The sequence below is a fragment of the Bos indicus x Bos taurus genome, chromosome 29 (genome assembly GCF_003369695.1).
Source record: "Bos indicus x Bos taurus breed Angus x Brahman F1 hybrid chromosome 29, Bos_hybrid_MaternalHap_v2.0, whole genome shotgun sequence".
NCBI classification, from domain to species: Eukaryota; Metazoa; Chordata; class Mammalia; order Artiodactyla; family Bovidae; genus Bos; species Bos indicus x Bos taurus.
In genome coordinates, this window is record NC_040104.1 from 234,920 (window position 1) to 252,503 (window position 17,584).

The window sequence follows — 17,584 nt, forward strand, 5'->3', positions numbered from 1 at the left end:
GGCAGGACACTGCCGGCAAAAATGCCCCATTTGGCCACAAGAGAAACTTTTTTTATTTGTAGAATCATTTTCATTAGGATTAATCTCTCTTTTGTTTTTAGCCTGGGTGAGGCCCCCCTGAGGGGGTTTTCTCCGGGGAGCAGGCTCTGTATATTATGCATGCGTCTGCTTTAAAAGCTCCTTTGTTTAAAAAAAGCTCTTAATCTTTCTCAGCCTTACGCCCCCTCTGGGCGGCTTTGGAGGCAAAGTGGGGAACTCCTGGGCCCTGGGAGGCGCAAGCGGAGCTGGTGGTGGTCGCCTTAAATCAGAAAGTGGTGGATAAATTTTTAAAGGTTTGTGTAGAGTGGGAGGGGGCTCGCCAGGGCGCCCAGCCGCAGCGTCCTGTAAGCTCTCTCCTTCCTCGGGAGGTAGAGCACAGTCTCCCTCCTTTTCTTTGTCAATGGCAGAAAACATGATCTGCGCAGAAGGTGGAGACCCACCACCATCCACCGCTATAGCCTCCCCCATAGGCTATCTAACAGCCTCATGACGGGGTCCAGGACATTTCTAATCATATCCCACAGAGCAAAAGCATCTACAGGAACCTTTTCTGGCCCATGCAAAGTATAAAACAAACGTAGAAATCTAGACAGTCTTCCTGTGCTTACTTTAAAGCCTCTATGGGCTAACATGTGAAGTAATATTCAATAAACATTTGTCTATTCTTAGATGCAGAGAAACCCATTCTTGTAGAGAATGTTCTTACTGATTCTGTACCCTCCTCACCCTGCCTAAACTGCAGAGGGGTGCCAGCCACCCACAGGTTCCCAGATTACTTCCTCTTCAGTGTCCCCTGTCCTGAGCGCCACTTGCCCAAGTGCTGATCCAGCAGCCAAGGATTCAACCTGAAGAGATGACGGTGTCGGCCAATGAGACAGCCTCTCAGTTTTCTATGGACTGCCTGTTTATTTCAAGTTTAAGATTCTCTTTTATTCTTTTACAAAAACATTAGGCCAGAGGTTTGACATTTTCAGTTCCCCCTCTCCCAAATTTATCATCTCCATAAATCATTGTTGCTCTTCAGAGTTCCTGCTTCAGGGATTCTCTCGGAATCAGCCTTATCATCTATTATCTACCTCCTCTAACATGTCCTATAGTTAACTTGTGATTACATTGTAACTCATGCTACGTTCCTCAGTTTACTACTTATCTTCCTAAATCCTGTTTGCCCCTAACATGCTGAGCTCACTATCTCTTAAAAAGGCTTCTAGCTATAGCATCTCTAAAAATTCCTAACTTCTATAAGCTATAGTAAAATATGCTAACTTTACAACATTGCTTAAATCTTTAACTTCTAACTATTTTAATTATTTCTAAGCCCTAAATTCAGTAAACTTAAACATTTTCCTCACAAATAGGCTTCAGATAGCAATCCCTTCCATGGCCTCAAGCTACGGCCTATGTGCTCATCCTGGAACACTCTTTTATAAAAGTCCTTGAACAAATGTCAATGATTAACTTTATGAATTATTTTCTGAGCACAGCTGCAGAAGGCTTTGTGCCTTCTCATGCTCCTCTCAAGAACAATAAGCACCTTAATATTCCTTTTCAGTCAACTCAGCCGAGGAGAGGAAAAGACAAGTGAGAGTTACAAGGCCTAACTCCTTCATCCTGGGATCCGCGCCTGCAGAATGAGGGGAGGGGGCTGGGGCCATGCCTCCATTTTGTCAGTAATGCCTAATGCAGCTCCTGACAGTCTCTCAACACTTGAATCCCATCCTAAATCCCCTCGCTGCTGCCACCTTTGCAGCAAGTGGGGTGACCTTCTCCTCCCAGTTGCCAAAGGACTGCCCCTATTCCATCATGCCACACACCAGTTGTAAGGCAGATGGAAACCCTGCTCCCCTTTGGCAAATCCGTTTTGTTGCCCAGCTTGAACACAGCCATGGTGTCTACTTCATGTGTGGGAACAGAGCTTACCTCCCTCTGCCCTCTTTTTTGGTGACGAAGCTGCTCAGTAGGGCATGTCACACGCCACAGAGAGGTGATGCCCCCTTGCTCCCGCCAGTGTACGCCCACCAGAGCATGCGTCCTGCAGTGGGACTTACCCCCTTTTCCCGGCACTAAGCTTGACCACCGGTTTGGCAGGAGCTGCCACTAGGGCAACTTCTTCATATAAATTCCATCAACTTTCTGTCAACACTGCTGTATCCACAGGAAAAACTGCAAGAACCCTCCTACGTCTACAACCCCAGTTAGACTTCCTAGCCACTGTGGTCCTCAAAACTGTCAGGCCCGACACTGACTGACGGCAGGGCGGCGGGGCACTTGACTTTCTCTGAGGGAAGAACACTGTTTTTATTATAACCGGTCTGAAAAGGCCCAAGAAGATATCAAGGGGCCCTCAGAACAGGCTACAGGGATCCAGGATTTGGGTTCAATGGACGTTTAGAGTCCTCCCTTACCTTCTTGGCTCCTGCCATTTCTGGGTCCAGCAATGACTATCCTTTTAGGCCCCCTATTTGACCCCTGTATACTCCACCTCCTTACAAAGTTTATCTACAACAGGTTCCAATAGTTTCAAATCAAACTGATGTTACTATAAGGGTGGAAACAGGTTTCAGATTTGGAATACTTTGACTTAAATCAGGTAGAAAGGGACTTCTGCTCTGCTAGGCAGGACGATGTCCACGCCCAGCAGGAAGTAGTTAGAGAAGGAAGAGTATCTTGAGTATGAAGTCTCTCTGGGGGAGTTGTTAGGGGAAGCACACTGACTGAAACCCCCACCTCAGTTCAGTTCAGTTCAGTCGCTCAGTCGTGTCCAACTCTTCGAGACCCCATGAATCATAGCACGCCAGGCCTCCCTGTCCATCACCAACTCCCAGAGTTCACTCAGACTCACGTCCATCAAGTCGGTGATGCCATCCAGCCATCTCATCCTCTGTCGTCCCCTTCTCTTCCTGCCCCCAACCCCTCCCAGCATCAGAGTCTTTTCCAATGAGTCAACTCTTCGCATGAGGTGGCCAAAGTACTGGAGTTTCAGCTTTAGCATCAGTCCTTCCAAAGAACACCCAGGACTGATCTCCTTCAGAATGGACTGGTTGGATCTCCTTGCAGTCCAAGGGACTCTCAAGAGTCTTCTCCAACACCACAGTTCAAAAGCATCAATTCTTTGGCACTCTGCTTTCTTCACAGTCCAACTCTCACATCCATACATGACCATTGGAAAAACTGTAGCCTTGGCTAGATGGACCTTTGTTGGCAAAGTAATGTCTCTGCTTTTGAATATGCTATCTAGGTTGGTCATAACTTTCCTTCCGAGGAGTAAGAGTCTTTTAATTTCATGGCTGCAATCACCATCTTCAGTGATTTTGGAGCCCAAAAAAGTAAAATCTGACACAGTTTCCACTGTTTCCCCATCTATTTCCCATGAAGTGATGGGACCAGATGCCATGATCTTAGTTTTCTGAATGCTGAGCTTCAAGCCAACTTTTTCACTCTCCACTTTCACTTTCATCAAGAGGCTTTTGAGTTCCTCTTCACTTTCTGCCATAAGGGTGGTATCATCTGCATATCTGAGGTTATTGATATTTCTCCTGGCAATCTTGATTCCAGCTTCTGCTTCTTTCAGCCCAGCGTTTCTCATGATGTACTCTGCATAGAAGTTAAATAAACAGGGTGACAATATACAGCCTTGACGAACTCCTTTTCCTATTTGGAACCAGTCTGTTGTTCCATGTCCAGTTCTAACTGTTGCTTCTGACCTGCATACAGGTTTCTCAAAAGGCAGGTCAGGTGGTCTGGTATTCCCATCTCTTTCAGAATTTTCCACAATTTATTGTGATCCACACAGACAAAGGCTTTGGCATAGTCAATAAAGCAGAAATAGATGTTTTCTTGGAACTCTCTTACTTTTTGAATGATCCAGTGGACGTTGGCAATTTGTTCTCTGGTTCCTCTGCCTTTTCTAAAACCAGCTTGAACATCTGGAAGTTCACTGTTCACGTATTGCCGAAGCCTGGCTTGGAGAATTTTGAGCATTACTTTACTAGCATGTGAGATGAGTGCAGTTGTGTGGTAGTTTGAGCATTCTTTGGCATTGCCTTTCTTTGGGATTGGAGTGAAAACTGACCTTTTCCAGTCCTGTGGCCACTGCTGAGTTTTCCAAATTTGCTGGCATATTGAGTGCAGCACTTTCACAGCATCATCTTTCAGGATTTGAAATAGCTCAACTGGAATTCCATCACCTCCACTAGCTTTGTTCGTAGTGATGCTTTCTAAGGCCCACTTGACTTCTCATTCCAGGATGTCTGGCCAGGCACATAGTAACCATTTGTGTGAATTATTCTACAATAGGAGATCCTGGTCAGGAACACAGAACTAACAAGCCTCCACCAACCAGGAGAGGTCAGGAAAGGTCAAAAGGAGACACCACGTGTTCTACCACCTCTCAGAATCCTTCTTGCTGTCATCCATCTTGGCTGAGCAACGCATGCGCCACCAGGAAGGACCCTGAGTTGGTGATTGGCTAAGACAACCAGGAAAATAACCCCATCACCAGAAAAATCTGAGACTGCAAGCGTGTGGCAGAGCAGCCCTCCTGGGCTCCCTCGCCCTGCTGCTCTCCTCCCAGGCACCCCTTCCCAGTAAACTCTCCTGCTTTGTCAGCATGTGTGTCTCCTCGGACAATTCATTTCAGAGTGTTAGACAAGAGCCCACTCTCGGGCCCTGGAGGGGGGTCCCTCTTCCTGCAGGATTATTTTGAGAGAAAGGCAAAGTCTAGCAGATTTAGGAAAAGAGCTTTACCTCCCCAACCACCTGATTTACAGCGGAGAGGGGGTTGGGCCAGGAAGTGGGCTGTGAGATTTGCGGTAGAGCGGGCTTCCTGTGCTAACCTCCCCTGCCCGCCTTCCTCTGCACCCCAGGACCCACCCCGCCCCTTGTCTTGGGAAGTTAACAAAAGCCGCAATTATCTGGCTGTCCTTTGGCTGCCAGGCTTTCATGGGATTCCGGTAAACACAAAATGTATTTTTCTGCTGTTAACTTGGTTTATGTCAATTTAATTATTATCAAGCTGAAAACCCTAGAAGGGAAGAAGGGGAAAGTTTCCTTCTCATTAACAAAACAGCCTTTTTTGATGTCAAAGCAAAGCCTGGGCTGTGAGCTCCTGCTGCCAGAAGCCTGCAGACTCAGGCCGGCCCCAGTGTCTGGAGTCCATCCAGCCTTCCTGACAGCCACGCCCAGAGCCCAGAGCTGCCGCGAAGTCACGTGATCTGTTTATCAGACCTCACAATAGAGAACGGTGATTCGTTTGGGATTGTTTTTCTTACAAGTACTTGAAACTTGTTTGGACTTGAACTTAAGAATTTTAGTTCCATTTTTTTGAGGCTTACACTGCTTCAGGAAAGGATGAATTCTTGTACCATAATTTCTCCTGGGATACTGGACATCGGGAAAGGTTTATACTAAAATTGGGGCTATCAGTGTCTGTGCTGCTGTTGACCTGAAGGTGTAATTTCGGGTTAAGGGTAACCTGGGCTGGAAAGCAGGATGCGATGGGAACCGGCCCAGAACACAACGTGGATTTAATCTGAACAGACTGCTCCTGTTCACGTCAGGGTGTTAAGGAGGCGCAAGCCCCCAGCCCCCAACAGCCCCTGCAGGACACCCACAAGGCTGCTGTTGGTAGGGAGGTCTGACCTCACCCTGATGGACGGTGAGCAGGCAGCCTGGTAGTTGGCTCCACAGCAGGTCTAACTGGTTAAGACAACAAAGGCTGGAATCTGGGGGTGGGGTGCGTGGGGGCGGGGGGCAGAAGCTTGAGGGAAGGAGGGGATTGCATGCTGAAAGGAAAGGCCCATGCTGATCTCTTCCGAGGACTTGTGAAGAACCAAAGGATCTGAGATTTCACCCACATTACAAGCTGACAGGTGAACCCACAACAGTTTTAGAGGGTGCCGAAGCCCTGGATCAGAGAGAAAGGACCCACTTCCTAATATCTCAGGGAAGAACCAATTCTGACTCCACGTTGGAACTCTGTCTTTGCCTTGCTTTCCGTGTTGCTGTTCTTACTCTTGTTGTTCAGTCGCTCGGTCATGTCCAACTTTTTGCGGCCCCATGGACTGCAGCATGCCAGGTCCCCCTGTCCTTCACCATCTCCCGAAGCTTGCTCAAACTCATGTCCATTGAGTTGGTGATGCCATCCAATCATCTCCTCCTCTGCCGTCCCCTTCTCCTCATAACTGCCTGCCTCAAAGGACCCCGCCCCTCTGCCTGACTGTTAGAGCTCCTTTGGTCGGCTCACCTGTGACTTTGCCCACCTGTGAACAGAAGAGATTAACACACCTTCCACAGGCTGGCCCTTCCAGATGTTCTGCAAGACTGAAGGCCCTTTTTACTTTAGTTCCTCATTGCTTCTCTCTGACTTTATATAAAGGACCTAGGATACAGACCCCGACAAGGTGGTTACTTTAAGACATTAGTCTGCCATCTTCTCAGTCACCCAGCTTTCCAAATAGTCTCCTTGCCTCAACAACTCATCTCTCTGATTCAGGGGCCTATCTCCAGCCAGCAGAGCGAGCTGGGACTGGGTAACAACAAATTCCCAGACGTCCTCCACAGGGGGGTCTGAAGACCCTGGGTTCTCAGAGAGGAGGTCTAGATCGTCAGAGGAACCTTCACCCCAAGGATGACAGCACACCACCAGCGCGTGTCCCCACTCCCCTCACCAGCTGGCCCCCATCTCGGAAGTCCGTGCCCCCCAATTCTCACTCTGCAGGCAGGTCTGGGCCAGCTCCTGCCCACCAGCAGGCTCAGGCAGTCTGAGGTTAAGGGCAAGCTGGGGTGGCGGTGGGGGGGCGCCGGCCTGCCTTCCCGCCAGCAAAGTTGGCAGGGCGCCACCGTGGCCGCTTTTCTAAGCTGGGCTGCGACCCAGCAGCGTCACAAGCTCGACCCCCTGCCTGCGCCGCCCCTCCTACTCCGAGCAGGGTCTAGGAGCGCCCACAAACCCACGCACGTGACACGAGTACTTTCACCACTGCTCTTACACACAGCGCTGCTGACCGCAGGGCGCACGGGACCCACGACCTGCGCGCCTCCCGGAACCGGCCGCGGCCCGGGCCTCCGGGGTTCCCGGCTCCCCCGCCCTGCGCGCCCGTCACTTCGGAAAAGCAGAAAGTTCGGGTGGAGCAACCGAGCCACCGCCCCGCGCCCGCCCCGGCCCCGCCTCCTCCGCCCCAGGCCTGCGACCCCGCCTCCTCTCCCCCACCGCCCCTCCCCACCCCTTCCCCGCCCACTCCCCAAGGCCCCTCCCTCCCCGTCCCTTCCCCCGTCCCTTCCCCCGCCCCGCCCCGCCCCTCCCCCTCCACGCCCCTCCCCTCGCCCGCCCCGCTCGCTCTCCCCCTCCCTCACCGCCCCCGCCCCCTCTCTCAGACCCTCCGCCACCTCCCCAGGCGGAGCGACCGAGGGAGAGGAAGCGGGAGGGTTCGCTGGGCGCCCCAGAGACACTCTTCACCACCACCCGGCCGGCGGCCCTCGGGCGCGCCGGGAATCGCGTCTGCCCCCCAGGACACTACCCCAGCGGCCGGAGGACTTGGGCCTCGCCGCGCGCGGAGAGAGGCCCGGCGGAGCCCGGCGCGGGCCTGCGGCGCCACCTGGCGGCCGCGGGAGTCCCGGGACCCGGGTCGGGGTCCTGTTTTAACCCGCGGCTGTCGGCCCAGCGACGAGAGATACTGACTTCAGAGGTGGCCCGGGGCGCCGGCCGCTGCGGGGTGAGGGCCGGGGTCTGCGGGAGGGGACCGCCCGCTGAGCAGGAGGCCTTCCCCCCAGTGAGCTGGGTGTACACTGGGAGGGAGGGCCAGGCTGCCCCCCGGAGCTTAAAGCAGGGTACACGTCACCTGAACCTCAGTTTCCCCAAGCCTATCCCCCAACCCCTCCTGTGGCACCCATGATGGCCACAGCAACCGCTCCACGTCAAACTGTCGGCCCGCAATCTGGCCGTGCAGCCGGAACACACGGAGTGCAAGGGCCCCCAGCTGACAGCCTTCCCCGGCAATCACACCCTCAGCCAAACTCACACCATCACAGGTGGAGGTGCTGATGGGGCTGGCACCCCGCCCACCGTGTCCCACACTTGTTCCACTTGCAGGGTAAGGCGATCAAGGGAATGACCCCTGCCATACTCCCTGGATGCGGACTCAGACCCTCATGAGTCCCGGGTGGGTGCAGGTTGCATCTCAGAGGGCCTGACGCTGGCATCAACTCAAACATGGCAGGAGGTGCTTCTCCCCTCAGCCAAGACTGGTTCAAACTGGCTGGCTGTTGTCCATCGTGACCCACACAGGTGCTGACCTCGGGCTGCGCTATCTCACCAGCCTGGTAGGTGGAGTTCTGACCATTGTCTCTGGGCATAAAGACAGGAGTCTGTCCCCCACCCAGGATAACCTGGGGTCCAGTGAGAGGATGTCGTTGGAGATGGGGTTACCTGGCGATAGTTAGAGGTGATGATGCCTAGAAGGGAGTGCCACCCCTACCCCACCTGCACCCCTACACACACACACACACACACACACACACACACACACACGCAGAGGTGTCTGAGGCCTAGCCTCCCCACGTGTGGCCCAGGTTGAGTTGGGTTTGAATCTCTGCCTTCTGGGTTTGCTTAAGCATGAGAGCAATGTCATGGAGCATTGATACATGTAGCTTAATTCAAGACCACTTGGGCAGGAATCAAAGAATAAGTTTCAAAGAAATTATAAGAAAAGGATTTGGACTAAAATGAAAATACAGCTTACCAAAATTTGCGGGACGCAGTGAAAGCACGCTTAGAGGGAAGTCTATACTATAAATGTGTATATTAGGAAAAAAGAAAGATCTAAAATCAGTAACCTAAACTTCTTATTTAGGAAACGAGAGAAAAAAAGGTAATATAAGCCAAAAGAAAACCGAATAAAAGAAATGATAATAAACTAGAACAGAAATCAATAAAATTGAAAATAGGATATCAATTTTTTTTAAATGAAACCAAAAACTGGTTATTTGAGAGAAAAAAGTGAATAAGATAGATAAATTTCTAGGAATGTAAGCCAGAAATAAAAAAAAGAGAAAAAGGAGATTATTGTAATGCGAAATTAAAGAGGGGCCATCACTACAGTTCCCACAGACGTTAGGAGATAATAAAAGAAAACTATAAACAACTCTGTGCCACAAATGTGATAACTTGGGTACAATGAACCAATTTCCTGAAGGACACAGACGACCAAAGCTCCTACAAAGAGAAATAGGTAAATTAAGTAGGCCATATCTGTTAAAGAGACTGAATCAACAGTTAATAATCTTCCAAACAATAACCCCCTGAAATGCAGGAGGCCCAGGTTCAATCCCTGGATTGGGAAGATACCCTGGAGAAGGGCGTGGCAATCAACTTCAGTATTCTTGACTAGAGAATTCCATGGACATGGGGGGCTACAGTTGTAGCATGGCGGGCTACAGTTCATGAGGTCGCAGAGTAGGACACGACTGAACAACTACACTCGCTTTCAATCAAGAAGCCCCAGGCCTGGGGGCTTCCTAACTGATTCTGCTGCTACTGCTAAGTCACTTCAGTCGTGTCCGACTCTGTGTGACCCCATAGACAGCAGCCCACCAGGATGCCCTGTCCCTGGGATTCTCCAGGCAAGAACACTGGAGTGGGTTGCCATTTCCTTCTCCAATGCATGAAAGTGAAAAGTGAAAGTGAAATCGCTCAGTCGTGTCTGACCCTCAGCGATCCCATGGACTGCAGCCCACCAGGTTCCTCCGTCCATGGGATTTTCCAGGCAAGAGTACTGGAGTGGGGTGCCATTGCCTTCTACTCATTCTGAGGCCAGCATTAACCTAATAAAACCAAAAGCAAATAAAGACATAAACAGAAAAGAAAATCACAGATCAATATCTCTCATGAAAATAAATGCAAAAATTCTCAACAAAATATTAGCAAATTCAATGATAAATTATACACCACAAAACAATTACACACTACTATCAAGTGGGATTCATTCCAGATGTGCAAAGCTGCTTCAGTATTTTTAAATCAATTAATGTAATTTATGAAATCTACAGGCTAATTAAGAAATATAATACCAGATCAATTGATGCAGAAAAACACTTGACAGAACCCAACACCAATCCATAATTAAAATTCTCAACAAACTGGGAACACAGGGGAATTTTCTCAACTTGATGAAGATTATTTACCAAAAAATGCACCACTAACATCATACTTAATTGTGAGAAACCAGATGCTTTCCCCTTAAGATCAGAAACAAGGCAATGTTGTTGTCTCTCATCACTCCTGTTCAACTTCGTTCTAGGAATCCAGGATAATCAAATAGTCAAGAAATGAAACACACAGATTGAGAAGGAAAAAATAAAACTATCTTTTTTTCACAGGTGGGAAAACTAAAAATTAACAAATCAAAAAACAGAAAACACCCGGAATGCATAAGGAATTATAACAAAGTTGCAGAAAACAAGTTTAACATACAGAAGTCCATTGCTTTCCTATATACTAGCAATGAACAATGGAGATTTGACAAAGCACAAAACCATTTACATCAGCATCCTAGAAAATTAAATATTCAGGTGTAAATATAAAAAAAAAAAAAAATGTGCAGAATCTGCATAAGGAAGACTACCAAACTTTGATGAGTGAAATCAAAGATCTAAATAAAGGGACAGATACTGTATTTCACTGGTAGGATCTCAATATTTTTAAGATGTCATTTCTTTACAACATGACTTGTAGATTCAATGCAATCCCAATTTAAATCCCAGTAAGTTATGTTGTACATATTGAAAGTTTATATGAAAAGGCAAAAATCCAGAATAGCCAACATTACACTGAAAAGAATGACAAAGTTGGAGGACTGATGCTGTACGACTTACTATAAAGCTACAGGCATTAAGGCAGTCTAGTATTGGCAAAAGAAACAAACCTCTCAGTGGAACAGAAGAGAGTCCAGAGATAGGTCCATACAAACATAGTCAACTGACTCTTGTTAAATGCGGAAAGGTTCAACAAAGCCCTAAGCAACACAGTGCAGAAAATTTGTGGAAATTCTTCTCCACAAACTTTCTGGAACAAATGGACATCTATGAGCAAGATATAACTAGATACAGACCTTATACTTTTTATAAGAATTAACTAAAAATTTATCATGTGGATGCTCAGTCGTGTCCAACTCTTCGTGACTCCTTGGACTGTAACCCGCCAGGCTTCTCTGTTCATGGGATTTCCCAGGCAAGAATAGTGGAGTGGCAGCCATTACCTTCTTCAGGGGACCTTCCCAACCCAGAGATTGGATCTGTGTCTCCTGAATTGGCAGGTGGATTCTTTACCATCTGAGCCACCTTATAGACCAAAATTATAAAGCTTCCAGATGAACTTTGGGGATGATGTTTTAGACACACCATAAGCGCAACCCCTGAAAGAAAAAAAAAATTGATTAGCTGGATTTTATTAAAATTTTAAAACTCTGCTCTGCTAAATACACCATTAAGACAATGAAAAGATAAGCCATCGAGTAGGAGAGAATATTTCCAAAACACATATTCAACACAGGATTGTATCTAATGATACAAGGAACTCTTAAGACTCAACAGTAAGAAAACAAATAACCATTTTAACATGGGCAACATATCTAAACAGACGCCTTACCAAAGAGGATATACAGATGTCAAGTAAGCATCTGAAAAGCTACTCAACATCATAGTTGTTAGGGAATTGAAAATAAAATAACAAGACACCACTAGCAAGGCTAAGATTTAAAATTCTGACAGTACCAAATGAAGATGAGGACCTGAAGCAACAGGAGCTTTCCTTCATTGCTGGTGGGGATTCAAAATGGCACAGTCACTTTGGAAGACATTAGACAGTTTCTGAATTATATAATGAGTCACACATAATCTCACTATATAATTCAGTAGTTGCACTCCTAGATATTCATCCAATTGTTGAAAACTTTTTACTCAATTCGTTGAACACTCATGTCCACACACAAACCTGCACACAACGTTTATAGCAGTTTTATTCATAACTGACCCAGACTGGAAGCAGTCAGAATGTCTTTCAAGGGGGCAGATGAATAAACTACAGTATGTCCACACACGGAACGTTATTTAGTGATAAAAATGAAATGGCTACCAACTAAGAAAAAGTCACGGATAAACCACAAATGCACACCGCCGAGTGAAAGAGGCCAGTCTGAAAAGGCTACGCACTACTATATGGTTCCGACTCTGGACTTTCCGGAAAGTGGGGACAAAGGAGACAGGAAGAGGACGCGCGGCTGCCAGAGACGCCGAGGGCGGTGGGCGGGGTCGGCGGTGGGCGGGGTCGGCGGTGGGCGGGGTCGGCGGGGGGCGGGGTCGGCGGGGGGCGGGGTCGGCGGGGGGCGGGGTCGGCGGGGGTCGGGGGTCGGGGGGGGAGATGCACGGAGGTGGGCGGGGGGAGGGGCGGGGTGTGGACTTTGCGAGCCTTGAGGCTGTCGTGTTGATGTTGTAACGGTGAATACATGACCCTGTGCGTTTGTCAAAACCCACAGGACTGAACACCAACCTAAGTGTGCAACTTGTAAAGACTTTAGCAGGCGGAGGACCCCAGGCGGGAATGCCGCCGTGAAAGGAGGAGCCCCTGCCTCAGCGTGAGCGCAGCGCCTCAGGGAGGGCGCTGACCATAGTCACCGGAGAAAATGAAACGCTCAGGTGTAAATGGAAAAAAAAAGTGTACAGGATCCACGTAAGAAAAACTGCAAAATTTTGATGACTGAAATCAAAGATCTGAATCAGGGGACCGATAGTCCGTGTTTGCTGATAGGATCTCAGTATTGGTGAGGTGTCATTTCTTCTGGGCCTGTGGATTCAGCGAGGTCCCAACCAAAGCCCCGTAAGTTGCCTTGTAGCCGTGAGTGGGGTCTGTAGGCGTGAAGGCCCGGGCCGCGCACAGAGCACTGTGCCCTGGGGCGACGCTGGTTCCCACGGGCGCGGGTCAGCAGCAGGCTCCCTGCTGCCCCGAGCCCTGGGACCACACAGGCGGCGGGTGGGGGCCGAGGGCCTCAGCGCTGGGAGCAGGTCACAGGCGACCGAGGGGAGAGCGACCCGTGGATAAGAGGTGCTGCTGGGCATCAGTGAGGACTCGGGCGCAGTGTAATTGGAGCCGGGTTGCACACAGGCGAATCTGCAGTGTGCGTGTGTGCAGGGTTGGCACACGTACTTTCTTAGCTCTGTCTGCTGAGAGCGTACAGAGACAAGGTCGCAGCAGCAATGAACACATCTGCCTCCAGATCTGGGTTTCTAAGTCGACTCTCTAGCAAAAAGAAGGAAACAGAGTTTCTTGAGGAAATGACTGACCCTAGGACTGGAACCAGAAATACACAGGATGAGCCTGGAGCATTTGCAGCCGGAAAGTAAGGAGGCGCTCAAAGAAACAAGGCCAGAGCACACAAAGACGGGGTGTGTCCCAGGGACGCGAAAGTTAACTGACAGGGTTCCTAGCGGCCAGAACCGGAACAATTTGAGAAACAAAGTCGACAAAGCAATGTTGTATCATAACCTGAAGTATGAAATACATACCCACGTGATCATACTGACATAATGGACTGAATAAATCAGTAAATGGAGGAGAAGAGGTAAATTGGCCATGCTGAGAATTCCAAATAAATCATGTGGACATTCTGCCCCCTACATGCAGGCTGTGCGTGAGGACCTCCACCCCCAAAGCACAGGACAGAAGGGAGGGGAGTGATTTTACAGCAGAGAAGCCTGCCGAACACAGCTCAGCCATGTGATCAAGGCCAGCGTCAACAGCCATAAATTAAGTTGACACGAGGCACCCTGGATGTGGCAGGATGAAAGGGGGCCTTTATATCTGTTTTCTTCATCCCCCAAACCCGTAATCCCCATCAAATCCTGAAAAAAGCAACAGACCAGTTTCTACATCCCACAAAATACCTGCCCAGTCTTCCTCAAAACTGTGCAGGTCATCCAACAGTCTGAGGGCCTGCCAGAGCCCAGAGGAGCCTGAGGAGACGGGACTGTCGTGTGGGGGCTGGGGGGGCCTGGAGCAGGAGAAGGACATTCGCTGAAAAGTAGGGAAATCTAAAGTACAGCCTTTAGTGAGTAATAATACGTCAGTATCGCTTCACTGATTGTAGCACAGGTGCCACATGAGTGCACGGTGTTGATAACGGGAACTCTGGGCACACAGGCACCCTGTCTGCACGACCAGTACTCGTGTAAACCCAGCACTGCTTTAGAAAGCACAGCCTGCGCGTTTTTTGCAGCTGCACAGGCCAGGGTTAGTGCTCGCTCTCCTCCTCCCTGACAGTGTCCCTGGGGGATCCGGGGCCCCTCCTCACCGGCCCAGGCTCCGATAGACGCTTGGGCGAGGGGAGCCCGTCCTGGGGGAGCTCTCTGCAGACAAGGAATGACACTAAGATGGGGTCTCTGAGGGTCTCAACAGGCAGAGATCGTGCTACACGTGGGACTAAGACCACGGGCAGCCTGCCGTTCGTATAAGCAGGAGAGCCCAGACATGAAAAACGCGCGAGCCGCAGTCTGCTCGGTGGCCAAACCAAATCCCCAGACTGAGGGGTAAACAACAGACATCTGTCTACTCAGAGCCCAGGGGGCTGGAAGTCAGAGGTCGTGGAGCCAGCGTGCCCGGGCCCTGCTGCAGGCGTGTGGCCTCTGCAGCATGCACGGGCTCTCTCTGATGTGCTCTCGGAGAACCAGCTCTGGCGTCTCCTGTAGCAGACACTGACCCCACCAGACCAGCCCCACCCTCATCCAACCCCAGAGACCTCCCAAGGCCTGTCTCCAAATGCCGATGCACTGGGGTCAGGGTTCCGCGTGTGAATTTGGGGAGGAGGACCCCAGCGTTCTGTCCATGACAAGAAGCCTGGCTTGAATCACGATGACAGAAAGCTGCAGAGCCCCAGCCAGCTTCCTGGTCTGAGCTGGTCTGTAGATCCAACGCCCCTGTGATGAGGGCGAGGCTGTGTCCTTGAGGAAGGGTCTTGTCACCAGAAACGTCCTGTCACCCTTCCTCCTGGCCTTCCCTGGAGGCACCGAAGGGACACTGACCAGCGTCTGAGGAAGAGGAAGCAGAAACCCCATGCTTTCCAGGGTCCCCAACCCACCAGCGGGACCACCAGTCAGAGCAGGGGCTTGCGGTGATCAGGTGATCGGCGGTGTTTGGGCCACGCCCATCTGACAGTGGGGCCATTGCACCCTGAACCCAGCGGTGGTTGCCCCTGTCACAGATGGATCGCTGCAGCAGACACACAGCTGGCAGCGCACCGGCCCCCAGCCCATGGAGTCGGCGCCGCTGCTGTGGGAAGGCTTCCTCCTCCTCCTCCTCCTCCTCCTCCTCCTCCTCCTCCTCCTCCCAGGGCAGTGGACCACAGCAGGAACGCCTCCCAAAGGCACCGTGGGGGTTGGCATCACAAGGACTCAGGGCCCAGGAGGGGGCTCCCACCACGTCCCCATTCAGTTCTCCTTGGGGGGCCAGTGCAGGAGACAGAGGGCCTGGGGACCGCCAGCCAACAATCACAGACTTAACCGGTGGTGACTCCCGCCGCAGCCGTGTTCCTGACGGGCCTTCGTGGCTGAAGCAGATCCCAGCAGGTAGCCCAGCCATCAGGGGTGGGTCTTTCCACGCCCACTAGCAAGACCAGCGGGAGAGGCAGTGGCATCTGCCCACTGCTCTCCTCAGAGCAGGGCAGCCCCCAGAAGCCTGGCTCACTGGCCCTCTCGCAGCCGTCACACTGGCCCATGACACTGGTGACGCCATGTTGTTTGAACCTGATAAGCGGAAAGTAGCAACTACCAGCTACCCTGGTCTGCCCAGGACTTTCCTGGGTTTGAAACTGAAAGTGCCACATCCTGGGAGTCCCCTCAGTTCAGGGCAAGCCCTACAAGCCTTCCACCAGGTGGCACATTAGACTGGAGGCCGCCGGCCACTCGGCCACTCGGGGCTCCTCACTCCAGGGAATCGACACAGGGTCACAGCACTGGTGGGGAGGGTGGTCATAGAAGGGGGCTGAGTTTTCATGACAGCACTGGGTGAGCATGTGGCAGTCTGGAAGGCAGGAGACCGTCTAGCGTGTCTCTGAGTGTCCCTGGTCCTGGAACTAGAAACACCCAACGTAGGCATAGCCCTTTGGGATCACCCCACCGGACAAAGACCCACAAGCAGCTGAGGTGCGAGCTGAGGATACAGGGAATGTGGAGTGGGCAGGGCAAGAAGGCAAGTGGCTGTGGTAGCCACGAGAACCTCGTCCTTCCTTCACGCGAGGTACGTGCACACTACTTCCACCCACCCCCTCCCTTTCTCCACTCCCCCCACCAGGCCTTCCCTTGTGGCTCAGATGGTAAAGAATCTGCCTGCAATGACGGAGACCCAGGTCCAGTCCCTGTGTCGGGAAGATCCCCTGGAGAAGGGGATGGCAGTCCACTTCAGTAGTCTTGCCTAGAGAACTCCACGGACAGAGAAGCCTTGAAGGCTGCAGTCCGTGGGGTCGCAAAGAGTCAGACACGACTGAGCGACTAACACTCTCTTTTCACTTCTAACTTATGTTAACAATAGTTGACCTTACATCTTGGTGTTTGTGTTATTAACACTCAACACGCTCTGAGAGTGCAACATTCTTACAGAGGATGTGTTTTCCAGTTGGGCTCCCCAGGTGTCGCTAAAGAACCCACGTGCCAATGCAGGAGACCCAGGAGGCATGGGTTCAATCCCTGGGCGGGGAAGATCCCTTGCAGGAGTGTATGGGTATTCAGTTTGAGTCAGCATCACCCAAAGATGGATCCAGTGACGTGAAGCATCCCTCCACCTCTTTTTGGCCAGACACGTGCATCATATTAAGCAGAAGCATGATTTTGCCTGTTTTTATTTGGAAGTTAAGCATGGTTTAAAGTAGAAGTGTGTATGCATGCAGAGTTGCTAAGGAGCCTCTGCTGGGTGTTCTGTTGTTCAGCTGGGAATCCATTTCCCAGGATCCCCTTTCCCATATGGTTCAGGTCAGAGTTGAGCAAGAGAGGAGTTTGTGTGAAGCCGGAAAGGCAGGAGCGGGCAGTGGCTGCCACTCTCTGAAGGGTTGTCGTAGCCATGCGTGGTCTCCAACAGAGCAGCCGTGGCCAGCATATGCTGGCTGCCCTCTCGCCCACCCCTGCCCCCTGCCTTTCACCCACCTGCTGCCCTCCAGGCCGAACCAGGAGCCCTCCTGGGCCTTCCCAGGCAGTAGTGTCCCCAACTCTTCCCTCCTGGAACCCACTTTCTGGTGCTTGCTTTTTAAAGACTGCATTTATGCTTCAGATCCGACGTCACTCCCCCAACAGTGAGCCCCTAGTGGCCGCTCCGATGGAAGAAGCCCTCCTCAGTCTCCCTAGTCCATTAGCTCTTTATTGTCTTCACAGCACTTCTCACCATCCTTGTTCACATATGCCTCTGCCTAGGAAAACAGAAACTCCACAAAAGGAGGGGCTGTATCTGCCGCGCTCACAGCTGTGCCCCTAACGCCTCTGGCTCATAAGGACCCTGGGCACCTGTTGGCCGAATGCG